This window comes from Balaenoptera acutorostrata, chromosome 5 (genome assembly GCF_949987535.1).
Source record: "Balaenoptera acutorostrata chromosome 5, mBalAcu1.1, whole genome shotgun sequence".
Lineage (NCBI taxonomy): Eukaryota > Metazoa > Chordata > Mammalia > Artiodactyla > Balaenopteridae > Balaenoptera > Balaenoptera acutorostrata.
The window spans coordinates 41106201-41120479 of NC_080068.1; the positions used below are offsets into that span (position 1 = coordinate 41106201).

At 35.8% G+C, this 14279-nt stretch overlaps 1 protein-coding gene across 5 annotated transcripts in view; it reads right to left on the minus strand.

Annotated features, from left to right (window-relative positions):
• ARHGAP24 (Rho GTPase activating protein 24) overlaps positions 1-14279 on the minus strand; it is a 535848-nt gene that overhangs the window by 46797 nt on the left and 474772 nt on the right. The gene's annotated exons all lie outside the window — the stretch shown is intronic.

Genomic DNA, 14279 nt, shown 5'->3' on the forward strand with positions numbered 1-14279 from the left:
CAGTTCCCCCACTTCACATGTACTGGCTTTTTAGATACATCACCAAGAGAGTAAGCACAATGGAACATGACAGATTTCTAGCTAACAACCTGTCTTACGTAAAATATTTAGTAAGTATCCATTCGGTTGAGTATTTTCCACATATAGAACATTTTCCCCTAAAGTTCATTAATTTTTCAGACCTTGATATGTTTACAAGGGGGTTTCATGGAATGCTTGCAAGTTACACCCATGGTTCAAATTAGATAAGAAGCCAAGCATTCAGGGAAGTCGGACTGTCAGTGCTAGCAAAGAGCAATCTGACTGTACTTCCCAAAGTGTGGGCTATTCCAAGTCAGGTGCCACACGGACAGGACACTAAGAGACATTAAATTACACAGTAGGAACATTAGTCCTTTCTCGATTGTCTTTCAGTTCTCCTGATTATAACAAGTAGGAAGTATCAGTTGGGGATGAGAGACATGTTCAAGTGGTCCTAGCATGTGCCAATCTCCACTTTCGTCAAATAAACAGAGGTCCAAAGGGTCAGAGTCTTCCCAAAGCAGCTGTATTCAGATGGCATTTAATACCCTCTTTGTGGCTATTGCATTTGTGCTATATTAACCTTTTATTTATGGCAAGTGCTGATTTTCAACTAAAAAATGATATCAAGTTCCTTTTACAACAAAATTGATTTAAAAAACAGTGAATAAACTTAAAGAAAAAGTTCAGTAACCAAGTACAGGTGTTATATGACTATGGCTAAAGTCAGGATGGTCCTACGTGAATGACGGACATTTGAGAAGTACTCTAAGACAATGGTTATCGATCTTGTCAAGCCATCATAATATCTAAGAACTGCATCAAAATATAGAAACGTTAAGAGTTACCACAGCTAAACAGCTGCCCAGGACTTTGGAGGGCTGGCCCTTTTCTGAACTTTGGAAAATCATTTCGGTTGCTGAAAACAGGTAGCCAATTTGCCATCTACAAGTTCAGGGCTTGCCTTAGGCAAACTCCTGGGAGTCTGTTCTTTGCTTTTCCAACCCTTTACCTATCCACATGCCCTCAAGCTAGTATTTTCTTTCTTCACTTTCTTCCATCAGACCTGACCAGTATATCTTTATTCACACTATGATACAAAGTCTCTATACCTGTAGTGCATTACTGAACTCCCCAGTGTTTGAGTTTTCACATGGATCAAAGAATAGGTGCAGGGACTTACTTTTCAGGCTGTTCTAAAATTTCAGACCTATTTTAGCAGATAGGAAATTTTATATTTTACACATAAACTGTACACCCCAGAAAGTAATTTATCTTTCACAGTAGGGTAAGACGTGCTTAGCTTAGTCAGAAATAATATGTTGCTTTCATTAGTGCCATGACGTTAAACTTTTTTCTCCATTTCATATATGAGAAAACTGAGGCACATCACTTCAAATGATCAGTTTCCCTTTAACCCACACTCTTGCAGCCCATAGTCTGGCTACTATTTCACAAGTTGTGATTAGAGTACCATGTATATAAGAATTACCTAGGGTCAGATAGCCTCATCCCCCAGAGGGCAGACAGTAGAAGCAAGAAGAAATACAATCCTGTAGCCTGTGGAACGAAAACCACATTCACAGAAAGATAAACAAAATGAAAAGGCAGGGGACTATGTACCAGATGAAGGAGCAAGATAAAACCCCAGAAAAACAACTAAATGAAGTGGAGATAGGCAACCTTCCAGAAAAAGAATTCAGAATAATGATAGTGAAGATAATCCAGGACCTCAGGAAAAGAATGGAGGCAAAGATCCAGAAGATGCAAGAAATGTTTAACAAAGACCTAGAAGAATTAAAAGACAAACACCTAGAAGAATTAAAGAACAAACAAATAGAGGTGAACAACACAATAACTGAAATGAAAAATACACTAGAAGGAATCAAGCAGAATAACTGAGGCAGAAGAACGGATAAGTGACCTGGAAGACAGAATGGTGGAATTCACTGCCGTGGAACAGAATAAAGAAAAAAGAATGAAAAGAAATGAAGACAGCCTAAGAGACACTTCTGGGACAACATTAAATGTACCAACATTTGAATTATAGGGGTCCCAGAAGGAGAGAGAGAAAGGACCCGAGAAAATATTTGAGGAGATTATAGTCGAAAAATTCCCTAACATGGGAAAGGAAATAGTCACCCAAGTCCAGGAAGTGCAGAGAGTACCAGGCAGGATAAACCCAAGGAGAAACACAAAAAGACACATCACTGAGACACATAGTAATCAAATTGACAAAAATTAAAGGCAAAGAAAAATTATTAAAGGCAACAAGGGAAAAATGACAAATAACATACAAGGGAACTCCTATAAGGTTAACAGCTGATTTCTCAGCAGAAGTTCTACAATCCAGAAGGGAGTGGCATGATATATTTAAAGTGATGAAAGGGAAGAATCTACAACCAAGATTACTCTGCCCAGCAAGGATCTCATTCAGATTCGACAGAGAAAGCAAAAGCTTTACAGACAAGCAAAAGCTAAGAGAATTCAGCACCACCAAAGCACCTCTACAACAAATGCTAAAGGAACTTCTCTAAGTGGGAACCACAAAAGAAGAAAAGGACCTACAAAAACAAACTGATAACAATTAAGAAAATGGTAATAGGAACATATATATTGATAATTAACTTAAACATGAATGGATTAAATGCTCCAAACAAAAGACACAGGCTTGCTGAATGGTTACAAAAACAAGACCCATATATATGCTGTCTACAAGAGACCCACTTCAGACTTAGGGACACATACAGACTGAAAGTGAGGGGATGGAAAAAAATATTCCATGCAAATGGAAATCAAAAGAAAGCTGGAGTAACAATACTCATATGAGATAAAATAGACTTTAAAATAAAGACTATTACAAGAGACAAGGAAGGACACTGCATAATGATCAAGGGATCAATCCAAGAAGAAGATAAAACGTTATAAATATATATGCACCCAATATAGGAGCACTTTAGTACATAAGGCAAATGCTAACTGCTATAAAAGAGGAAATTGACAGCAACACAATAACAGTGGGGGACTTTAACACCTCACTTACACCAATGGACAGATCATCTAGACAGAAAATTAATAAGGAAACACAAGTTTCAAGTGACACAACAGACGAGAGAGATGTAATTGATATTTATAGGACATTCCACCTGAAAACAGCAGATTACACTTTCTTCTCAAGTGCACGTGGAATATTCTCCAGGATAGATCACATCTTGGGTCACAAATCAAGCCTCGGTAAATTTAAGAAAATTGAAATCATATCAAGAATCTTTCCCAACTGCAACGTTATGAGATTAGAAATCAATTACAGGGAAAAAAACCGTAAAAAGCACAAACACGTGGAGGCTAAACAATACGTTACTAAATAACCAAGAGATCACTGTGGAAATCAAAAAGTACCTAGAGACAAATGACAACAAAAACACAATGATCCAAAACCTATGGGATGCAGCAAAAGCAGTTCTAAGAGGGAAATTTATAGCAATACAATCCTGCCTCAAGAAACAAGAAAAATCTAAAATAAACAATCTAACCTTACACCTAAAGGAACCAGAGAAAGAAGAACAAACAAAACCCAAAGGTAGTAGAGGGAAAGAATCATAAAGATCAGAGCAGAAATAAATGAAATAGAAACAAAGAAAACAATAGCAAAGATCAATAGAACTAAAAGCTGGTTATTTGAGAAGATAAACAAAATTGATAAACCTTTAGCCAGACTCATCAAGAAAAAAGAGGGAGAGGACTCAAATCAATAAAATTAGAAAAGAAAAAGGAGAAGTTACAACGGACACTGCAGAAATACAAAGCATCATAAGAGACTACTGCAAGCAACTCTATGCCATTAAAATGGACAACCTGGAAGAAATGGACAAATTCTTAGAAAGATATAACTTTCCAAGACTGAAACAGGAAGATATAGAAAATATGAACAGACCAATCATGAGCATTGAAATGGAAACTGTGATTAAAAATCTTCCAACAAACAAAAACCCAGGACCAGATGGCTTCACAGGTGAATTCTACCAAACATTTAGAGAAGAGCTAACACTCATCCTTCTGAACATCTTCCAAAAAATTGCAGAGGAAGGAACACTCCCAAACTCATTCTACAAGGCCACCATCACCCTGATACCAAAACCAAACAAAGATACTACAAAAAAAGAAAACTACAGACCAATATCACTGATGAATATAGATGCAAAAATCCTCAACAAGGGACTTCCTTGGTGCCGCAGTGGTTAAGAATCCGCCTGCCAATGCAGGGGACACAGGTTCGAGCCCTGGTCCGGAAAGATCCCACATGCCGTGGAGCAATGAAGCCTGTGCACCACAACTACTGAGCCTGTGCTCTGGAGCCTGTGAGCCACAACTACTGAGCCCACATGCCACAACTACTGAAGCCTGTGTGCCTAGAGTCCGTGCTCTACAACAAGAGAGGACATCACAGTGAGAAGCCTGTGCACCACAACAAAGAGTAGCCCCTGTTCATTGCAACTAGAGAAAGCCCACGCACAGCAACAAAGACCCAATGAAGTCAAAAATAAATAAATAAAAATAAATTAATAAATTAAAAAAAAATCCTCAACAAAATACTAGCAAACAGAATCCAACAACACATTAAAAGGATCATACACCATGATCAAGTGGGATTTATCCCAGGGATGCAAGGATTCTCCAATATATGCAAATCAATCAATGTGATACACCATATTAACAAATTAAGGAATAAAAACCATATGATCGTCTCAGTAGATGCAGAAAAAGCTGTTGACAAAATTCAACACCCACTTATGATAAAAACTCTCCAGAAACTGGGCATAGAGGGAACTACCTCAACATAATAAAGGCCATATATGACAAACCCACAGCAAACATCATTCTCAATGGTGAAAAACTGAAAGCATTTCCTCTAAGTTCAGGAACAAGACAAGGATGTCCACTCTCGCCACTGTTATTCAACATAGTTTTGGAAGTCCTAGACATGGCAATCAGAGAAGGAAAAGAAATAAAAGGAATACAAATTGGAAAAGAAAAGGAAAACTGTCACTGTTTGCAGATGACATGAGACTATACATACAGAATCCTAAAGATGCTACCAGAAAACTACTAGAGCTAATCAATGAATTTGGTAAAATTGCAGGATACAAAATTAATGCACAGAAATCTCTTGCATTCTTATACACTAACAATGAAAGATCATAAAGAGAAATTAAGGAAACAATTCCATTCACCACTGCAATGAAAAGAATTAAAAAAATACCTAGGAATAAACCTACCTAAGGAGGTAAAAGACCTGTACTCAGAAAACTATAAGACACTGATGAAAGAAATCAAAGATGACACAAATGTATGGAGAGATAGACCATGTTCTTGGATTGGAAGAATCAATATTGTGAAAATGACTGACTATACTACCCAGAGCAATCTACAGATTCAATGCAATCCCTATCAAATTACCAATGGCATTTCTTACAGAACTAGAACAAAAATGTTAAAATTTGTATGGAGACACAAAAGATTCCGAATAGCCAAAGCGGTCTTGAGGGAAAAAATCGGAGCTGGAGGAATCAGACTCCCTGACGTCAGACTATACTACAAAGCTACAGTAATCAAGACAATATGGTACTGGCACAAAAACAGAAATATACATCACTGGAGCAGGAAAGAAAGCCCAGAGATAAACCCACACACCTATGGTCACCTTATTTTTGATAAAGGAGGCAAGAATATACAATGGAGGAAAGACAGTCTCTTCAATAAGTGGTGCTGGGAAAACTGGACAGCTACATGTAAAAGAATGAAGTTAGAACACTCCCTAACACCATACACAAAAATAAACTCAAAATGAATTAAAGACCTAAATGTAAGACCTATAAAACTTAAAACTATAGTTTTAAGCTTAAGACACTATAAAACTCTTAGAGGAAAACATAAGAAAAACACTCTTTGACATAAACCACAGCAAGATCTTTTTTGACCCACCTCCTAGAGTAATGAAAATAAAAACAAAAATAAACAAATGGGACCTAATGAAACTTAAAAGCTGTTGCACAGCAAAGGAAACCATAAACAAGATGAAAAGACAACCCTCAGAATGGGAGAAAATATTTGCAAGTGAATCATTGGACAAAGGATTAACCTCCAAAATATATAAACAGCTCATGCAGCTCAATATTAAAAAAACAACCCAATCAAAAAATGGGCAGGGCTTCCCTGGTGGCGCAGTGGTTGAGAATCTGCCTGCCAATGCAGGGGACACGGGTTCGAGCCCTGGTCTGGGAGGATCCCACATGCCGCGGAGCAACTGGGCCCGTGAGCCACAACTACTGAGCCTGCGCGTCTGGAGCCTGTGCTCCGCAACAAGAGAGGCCGCAATAGTGATAGGACCGTGCACCGCGATGAAGAGTGGCCCCCGCTTGCCACAACTAGAGAAAGCCCTCGCACAGAAACGAAGACCCAACACAGCCAAAAATAAATAAATTAAAAAAAAAAAAAAAAAAATGGGCAGAAGACCTAAATAGACATTTCTCCCCAGAGGACATACAGATGGCCAAGAGGCACCTGAAAAGCTGCTTAACATCACTAATTATCAGAGAAATGCAAATCAAAACTACAATGAGGTATCACCTCACACCAGTTAGAATGGGCATCATCAAAAAATCTACTAACAACAAATGCTGGAGAGGGTGTGGAGAAAAGGGAACCCTCTTGCACTGTTGGTGGGAATATAAATTGATACAGCCACTATGGAGAACAGTATGGAGGTTCCTTAAAATACTAAAAATAGAATTACCATATGATCCAGCAATCCCACTACTGGGCATATACCCAGAGGAAACCATAATTCAAAAAGACACATGCACCCCAATGTTCATTGCAGCACTATTTACAATAGCCAGGTCAGGGAAGCAACCTAAATGCCCATCGACAGATGAATGGATAAAGAACATGTGGTACATATATACAATGGAATAGTACTCAGCCATAAAAGGGAATGAAATTGGGTCATTTGTAGAGACGTGGAATGGACCTAGAGACAGTCATACAAAGTGAAGTAAGTCAGAAAGAGAAAAACGAATATCATATATTAACACATATATGTGGAATCTAGAAAAATGGTGCAGAAAAATGGTGCAAGGCAGAAATAGAGACACAGGTGTAAAGAACAAACGTATGGACACCAAAGGGGGACAGTGGGGGGTTGGGAGGCACGGCGGCAGTGGTGGAGGTGGTGGTGGTGGGATGAATTGGGAGATTGGGATTGACATATATACACTAATATGTATAAAATAGATTAATAAGAACCTGCTACATAAAAAAAAAATAAAATAAAATAAAATAAAGAATTACCTGGGGCTTTGTTTGAAATGAAGATTCCTAGGTATCCTCAAACCTTTTAAATCAGAATGAGAGCCAGTGGGGTCTGGGCATCTGAATCTTGAGTTCTCTCTCTTGGTCATTTTTATACAAAATAATGTTTGAGAATCTCTTCTGTGTCTATAGTGCTCTCCCTTTCAAGTTCACTTTTTATAACTCAGGTCAGTAATGCTCAAAGCTATATTGCTATCCAGAGGATAAAATTAAAATGTGTCTGGGTTTTCTGCCTCTAAATTTTAGGCTTTTTTTTTTTCATCTTATCTCTGTAGACTTGCAGTTTGTTTTGTAATCCTGTCAGTCCCCAAAACAAATAAAAAATAAACACAGGAGAAGAGGAGGAGGGACGAGGACAGAATGAGCTCAGTATAAGGGAGGGCAGCTGGGGTACCTCGGACAGCAGCTGTTTTATGGGATTCTTGGACAGTGTGTAAAATCACTGGCTTCTCCAGGCTTCTGTCCTTGCTCTTGAATGCTTTGTTGTAAGTGCATAGTTATTTTGTTGCTGAGCAATTAATGCTATAATAGTGACACCCACATGGCCATTTTTGACCCTACTTTCCCAGCTCTTCCAAACTCTGTCTTCTTTAACAGCTGATACCAGCCGGAGAGCTTTGGAAATGAAAAAAACACTTTGCTTCTAATCTGATTTTACACATTCTGCATTTCATTTTTGTCCCTTCAAAGTGGGGAAGTTTAATATAAAATGTTATATTTTAATTTTTTTCACTTCTAAACAGAAATAATGAAGAAAAGAAAGGTTAGGAACTCCAACATCTGTTGTTTTTTACAGTTGACATAAACTGATTAAATACAAATTCTTTCAGGCCAATGAGAGTGTCCTTTCTCTCAGAATTCACTTTGGTCAAGGAGTCTATGGGAATACATCATCTAACTGATAAGTCATGCATACATAAAAGTCTCAAACTTGAACCACAGAACTGGGAAAATAGCATCTGATATAATTAAAGAAGAGCAGAAAGCGCATGGTTTCATAAAAACTGGCACATGCACTTGCAATCTCTCTAAATTCAAGTAGTGTATGTTTTAATTTCTTTTTCTCAAACCATCTTTCTCTTCTCTCATAACACAAACCAATATAGTGATATGATGAATTACTATACTGTCCCTGAAGTCATGTTTGCAAAAACTACTTAGTGACATGGCAAGTTGTTTATGATGTAATGTTAATAAGAAAAGCAAGATGTAAAAACTGTGTGATTCCCGTAATAGTGTGTATATATATATATCTATCTGTATTTAGATATATCTCTATATTTAAGTCTCCATATCTACTTATTTATATATATAGCAAGAGCTCTCTGGGTTGTTTAATTTTGAAATAGTCATCTTTCTTTCTTATATTCTTCTATATTCTAAATTGTATACAAAATGTTATAATTTAAAATATGATTTTAATAATATTTACATTAAATTTTAATAACACTATACTTTTATAATTTTAAAATGGTATTTAAAAAGTTTGTTTTAAAATTCAAATTTTAGAGCTTAATATTAGAATGACAATAATAATAGGCCTTAATATTAAAATTAGAGATTATCTTTGCAGAATTCCTGTGGGAATTTCTTTCCAGGTTTTAATAAACATAAAGATGAAAGCTAAATCTGGTTGACCCTTTAGTGAGATATAAGCTTTATTAGAATAAGAGAAAATACTTATTCATTGTCATTCTTTAACATATTTCACAAAGAAATATTTCTGTACTTTGCTTTGTATACTAATATCTACTCAAAACATTATGCACGATCTGCATTTTTTAACTTACATTCTTTTTTAGATCATTTTGATGGTGAACACTGGTGAGTTTAACCTGAACTAGAAAATGTTCCCAGGCAGTTTGTCTTCACATCCCAAAAACTGAAACCTGAACTGGGACTTGGTCATGAGAAATTTTAAACTCAGTCAAGTAACTAAAAAAGCAGATAGGGCAGAATACTCTACTTGGACACATTTCCAAAAATAATACACTCTCCTTAGGAAATTTTGGATTATTTATTCCCTAAGAATGTAGTTTACAATTACATTTGGCCACAAATACGTTACTCTTTTCTTTTTATTTCACTGTCCATGGATCTGGAAATCCTTTTTTGAAAATCAGCAGAATCCAGTAATTTGTATTTCTTCCTCCCTACTACTGAAAGACTCAAGCTTAACAATTTATTTGTCAAAACAAGCATATTCAGATTGCCAGAGTGTGATACCATGATATATTTTGGTTTTCATCCCTAGCTCCTGGTCAGAGCTCCTAAAACCCTTGTAATTTCCTAAATTATAAGAGTAATAGAAGCGTCTTTTGTTATAATATTTGTTTTTTATCCCCAGTTCCTAAAATAATTCTGGAGTGAGGAAGGTGAAAGGAAAGTCTTTGTTATTCATACCAAGCCCCTTTCAACCATGCCTGAATTTATGTTCAGGCATCCTTGAGAAAGCCCATAAGGATGATGGAGGGTGGGGTGAGTGAAGGGTGGTTGCCAGAGAAACCAATCAGGTAATTAGAAGGTTGGAACTTTAGCCCAAGGGTTTAATCAATCATGCTTATATAATGAAGCCTTCATAAAAATATCCTCACTGAAGGGGTTTGGAAAGCTTCTAGGTTAGTGAACACGTCGTAGTGCCAGGAGGGTGATACGTCTGGTGAGGGCATGGAAGCTCTGAGCCCCTACCCCATTCCTCCCTATGCACCTCTTTCATCTGTGTTCCTGAGTTGTATCCTTTCATAATAAACCAGTAATCTAGTAACTGAACTGTTTTCCTGAGTTCTGTGAGCTATTCTAGCAAATGATTGATCTTGAGGAACCTCAGGTTTATGGCTAGTTGGTCAGAGGTACAGGTGGCAACCTGGGACTTGTAATTGGCGCCTGAAGAAGGAGGTGGGCAGACTTGTGGAAATGAGCCCTTAACCTGTGGGGTCTGCACTAACTCTGGGCAGTTAGTGCCAGAATTGATTAAATCGTAGGACACTCAGTGGGTGTCTACCAAGAACTGGAGAATTGTTTCTTACGGAAAACCCACACATTTGGTGTCAGAAGTGTTCTGTGGGTGGAGTAGTAGAAAATATTAGTTTTCCCTCACAGAGTGACCTTTTCTTTTTAACATGTAAATAAAATTATTCCATTTGCTTGTTAAATATCTTTCAATGGATTTCCATACCTCTTTGAATAAAAACTAAATTTTTTATTATAACCTACTGGGCTATTCAGGATCAACCTCTTTCACCTCACCTCCAAGGATGTCACTGGTAAATTTTACCCAAGATTTATGGAGGAAATAATACAAACTACATACAAGTTTTCTGAAAATAGAGGTTGAGGGAACATTTTCTGGCCTACTTTTGAGGCCAGAATTTCTTTGATAACAAAACTAGTCAAATGCATTCCAAGAAAAGAAATTGCTAGGTCAATAGCCCTGATGAATATGGGTCCAAAAATCCTCAACAAGTTATTTCCAAGTCAGATACGTCAATATATTAAAAGAGTAATACATAACAACCAAAAGTGGTTTATCCTAGGAATGCAAAGTTGGTTTAACATTTGAAATTCACCTCATTAACATAATAAACCAGACAAACCAGATAATTTCTGCAATAAATGCAGAAAAAGTGGATTTGGTCAAATTCAATTGTCTGTCATTATTAAAATTGTCAGCAAACTAGAAATATAAGAACATTTTCAAACCTGATAAAGGGCATCTACACAAAACTTATAGCTACCATCATGAGTAAAAGCAAAAGACTAAAAACTTCCCTCTACATATACAAAAAGTATATCCATTCACTACTATTGTAGAATAGTTCTTAGCAACTACAGAAAGTCAAGAAGGAGGAATGCAAAGCTTATTGAAAAGGAAGAAATAATACTCTCATTATATACAGTCAACAAGATCATGCATAGAGAAAATCCTAAGGGATCTAAAAGGACCCTCTAGCATTTATAAATAAATTTGCCAAGTTTATAGGAAAAATCTCTCTATAAAAAATCATATTTGTATAATCTAGCAGTAAGCAATTAGAAAATTAAACATAAAAAAATACTATTTACAGGCGCATTTATAAACATTAAATAGTTAAGGATAAATTTAGCAAAATGGAGCAAGATCTGACATTGAAAATTACAATACAGTTTTGTGTTGCTGAAATACAAAAAGTCCTAATGACATGTAGAGATGGGCTATGTTCAAGGATTAGAAGATTTCATATTTTTAAGATGTCACTTTTCTAGATTGATAGATTTCTAGATTCAATTAAGTTTCTATCAAAATCCTAATAGGATTTTTTGTAGAAACTAACAAACTTATACTAAATTTTTTACAGATATGCAAATGACCTAGAATATACAAAATAATCTTGAAAAAGAACATAGTTAGGGAATTTACTCCACTTGATTTCTAGACTTTAAAGCTATTGTGATTTTCTCCTAAAATAGTGTCCCACAAATTTTTCCTTCTCTGTGTATGCCTGCCATTTCTTTCCATTAAGTTCTGGAGTTTATTTCCCTTCCCCCAAATCTAGGCTGGCCCTGTTTTGTGACTTGCTTTAAGCAATGCAATGCTTACAAACTTCCAGCTTTACTCTCTTAGAACCCTGAGCCTTAGTGTCGCTTGGTCTGACTAATCTGCTAGAGATAAAAGTTGCATGAAGAGACACACTATTGGATGTGAGACTACAGAGAGAGAGAGAGAAAGAGAGAGACAGAGAGAGACAGAGAGAGACAGAGAGAAAGAGAGAGAGGTAAAGGACCACGCAGCCTTCAGCTACCTTAGTCACCTCAGACAATGCTACGGACATGTGAATGAAGCCATATCTTAGATCCTTCAGACCTAACTGATATACGTGAACCAACACTATGTATTGGAAAAATGAGAACATCCTTGCCAAGGTCTGACTAAATTGCTGATTTATAAACAAATGATTGGTTGTTATTGCTTATGCCACACAGTTTTGGGGTGGTTTAATACACCAGTGTAGAAACCTGAACCAGTGAATGACTGAGGAAACGAATGACACTCCTTTTTCACAAAGCATACTAGCAATGTTACCATATTGTTTCTGACGCTGAAATACTCTCTGTAACTCTTACAGATTTTCTAGTAAATGGGGAGTTTCTGTAGTTACACTTCAGAAATTATCAAAAGATAAGGAAACTTTTGTGCAGCATGAAATTAATTAAAGATCTTTCTGATTAAACTTTTGATTATAAAAGTAATGTATAGTTACTGAATTTACAGTATAAAAAAGGGGAGAAGGTCATTCATTATTCCACAAAATTAATGTTTATCTTTTGTTATATTTTCTTTAGTCTCTATGAACTGATGCATTTTTATACAAAAAAAAATGCATTGTCTTAACTGGGATCACGTTTTATATAAAGTTCATTGTCAGCCTATAGTTATAGGAAATAATTTTGCTTACAGGGCACATCTTTTCTTACAAGTATCCTTAAATATATAAAATATCCCCCTAAATTGCACATATTAGCAAAGAGCTGTTAAAAGAACCAAATTTTAAATGCCTGTGTCAAAAGAATTTTTAATAGACAAACTTTGCTATTAAGGTCATCTGCATGTATTTAGGCCATACATAAATGTAAAGAAAAAGACCACTGAAATTTATCAATGTCACATGAGTTTATTGTATAGGATGTTGTTTATCCTATAATCTGATATTTTATTTTGAGGATCCCATTGACAAACTTTTTTCTAATTTTGGAACAAAAAATTACATTTCTCCTAGATAAACCATTGTTTATATCTTGTGTACAGGCCTGAACTATGGAGCTGCTGATCTTTTTTTTTTTTTTTCAAAGTATAGATTAAGACATGTGGCTCCCCCACCAAAAATATATCTGCATTTTTGAAATTTGTTCTTTGACCCTAGTTTTGAATTCATTTCTTTACCACCACATTTAATTTTTCTCCCTCAGAGGGAATTTATGAATCTTTATAAGCTGTGACACTTTTTGTAAAAAGGTGGCATTTTGATCAATTAATTTATCCTGTCTAATTTTTCCACTTATTATCTAATCAGCGTTTTCCCAAAATTTTAATAAGTAAATAACATTTTATTATATTATATTAACCACAGTCTATTGCTAGAGATAATAGATAGGAGTTCATTCTTCACTATTATAGAAATCGTAATAAGCAACTTTGCGCTTCAGTTTTTTCCACATATCTGATTTTTTTCTAGGACTGGGCTTTCCTGCTTAAAGGGTCTTGAAATACATTACCAAATTTCTTTAGAAAAACTATGATGATCTGTACTCTTACCATCAGGGCACCTACCTCAACACACCTTGCCAGCATGATTGTATCACTGCTTGGGGTTTTGTTAATGTGACCAGTAAAAGGGCATCAAATGAGTTACCATGAATTTTTTGGATTGGAACAAGCCCATACTCTCAATGATGCTTCCTTTATCTCGTATCATGTATTCAAGAGTCTTCTTGCTTATCTGTCCTGTAGATCTGTCTATCCACATGATAATTCTATACTTTCAAAGAGAAATACTACTTAAGTAGGCAATTTTCAAGTATCAAAATTATTCTTATCCACAAGTCCAATACTGAGAATCTCTCCTGAAAAAATAATCCAAAAATAGAAAATATTTATTTCAATGTGTACTCACTACAACATTACTTGTAATAGTAAAAAAGTCATGACTTAAATGTCTAAATTTATTGAAGCAATTATGAACAATATACCTATAGAGTGAAATAGTTATTAAAAATTATGCTTACAGAGGTTGCCAATGATCAGATGTTAAGTTAGAATATGCTAGAATTAAAGGGCATTTTTCAACTCTTGATATGAAAAAAACTGCTACAAATGTTGAGTTAATAATATTAGGATAAATGACTATTTTTTT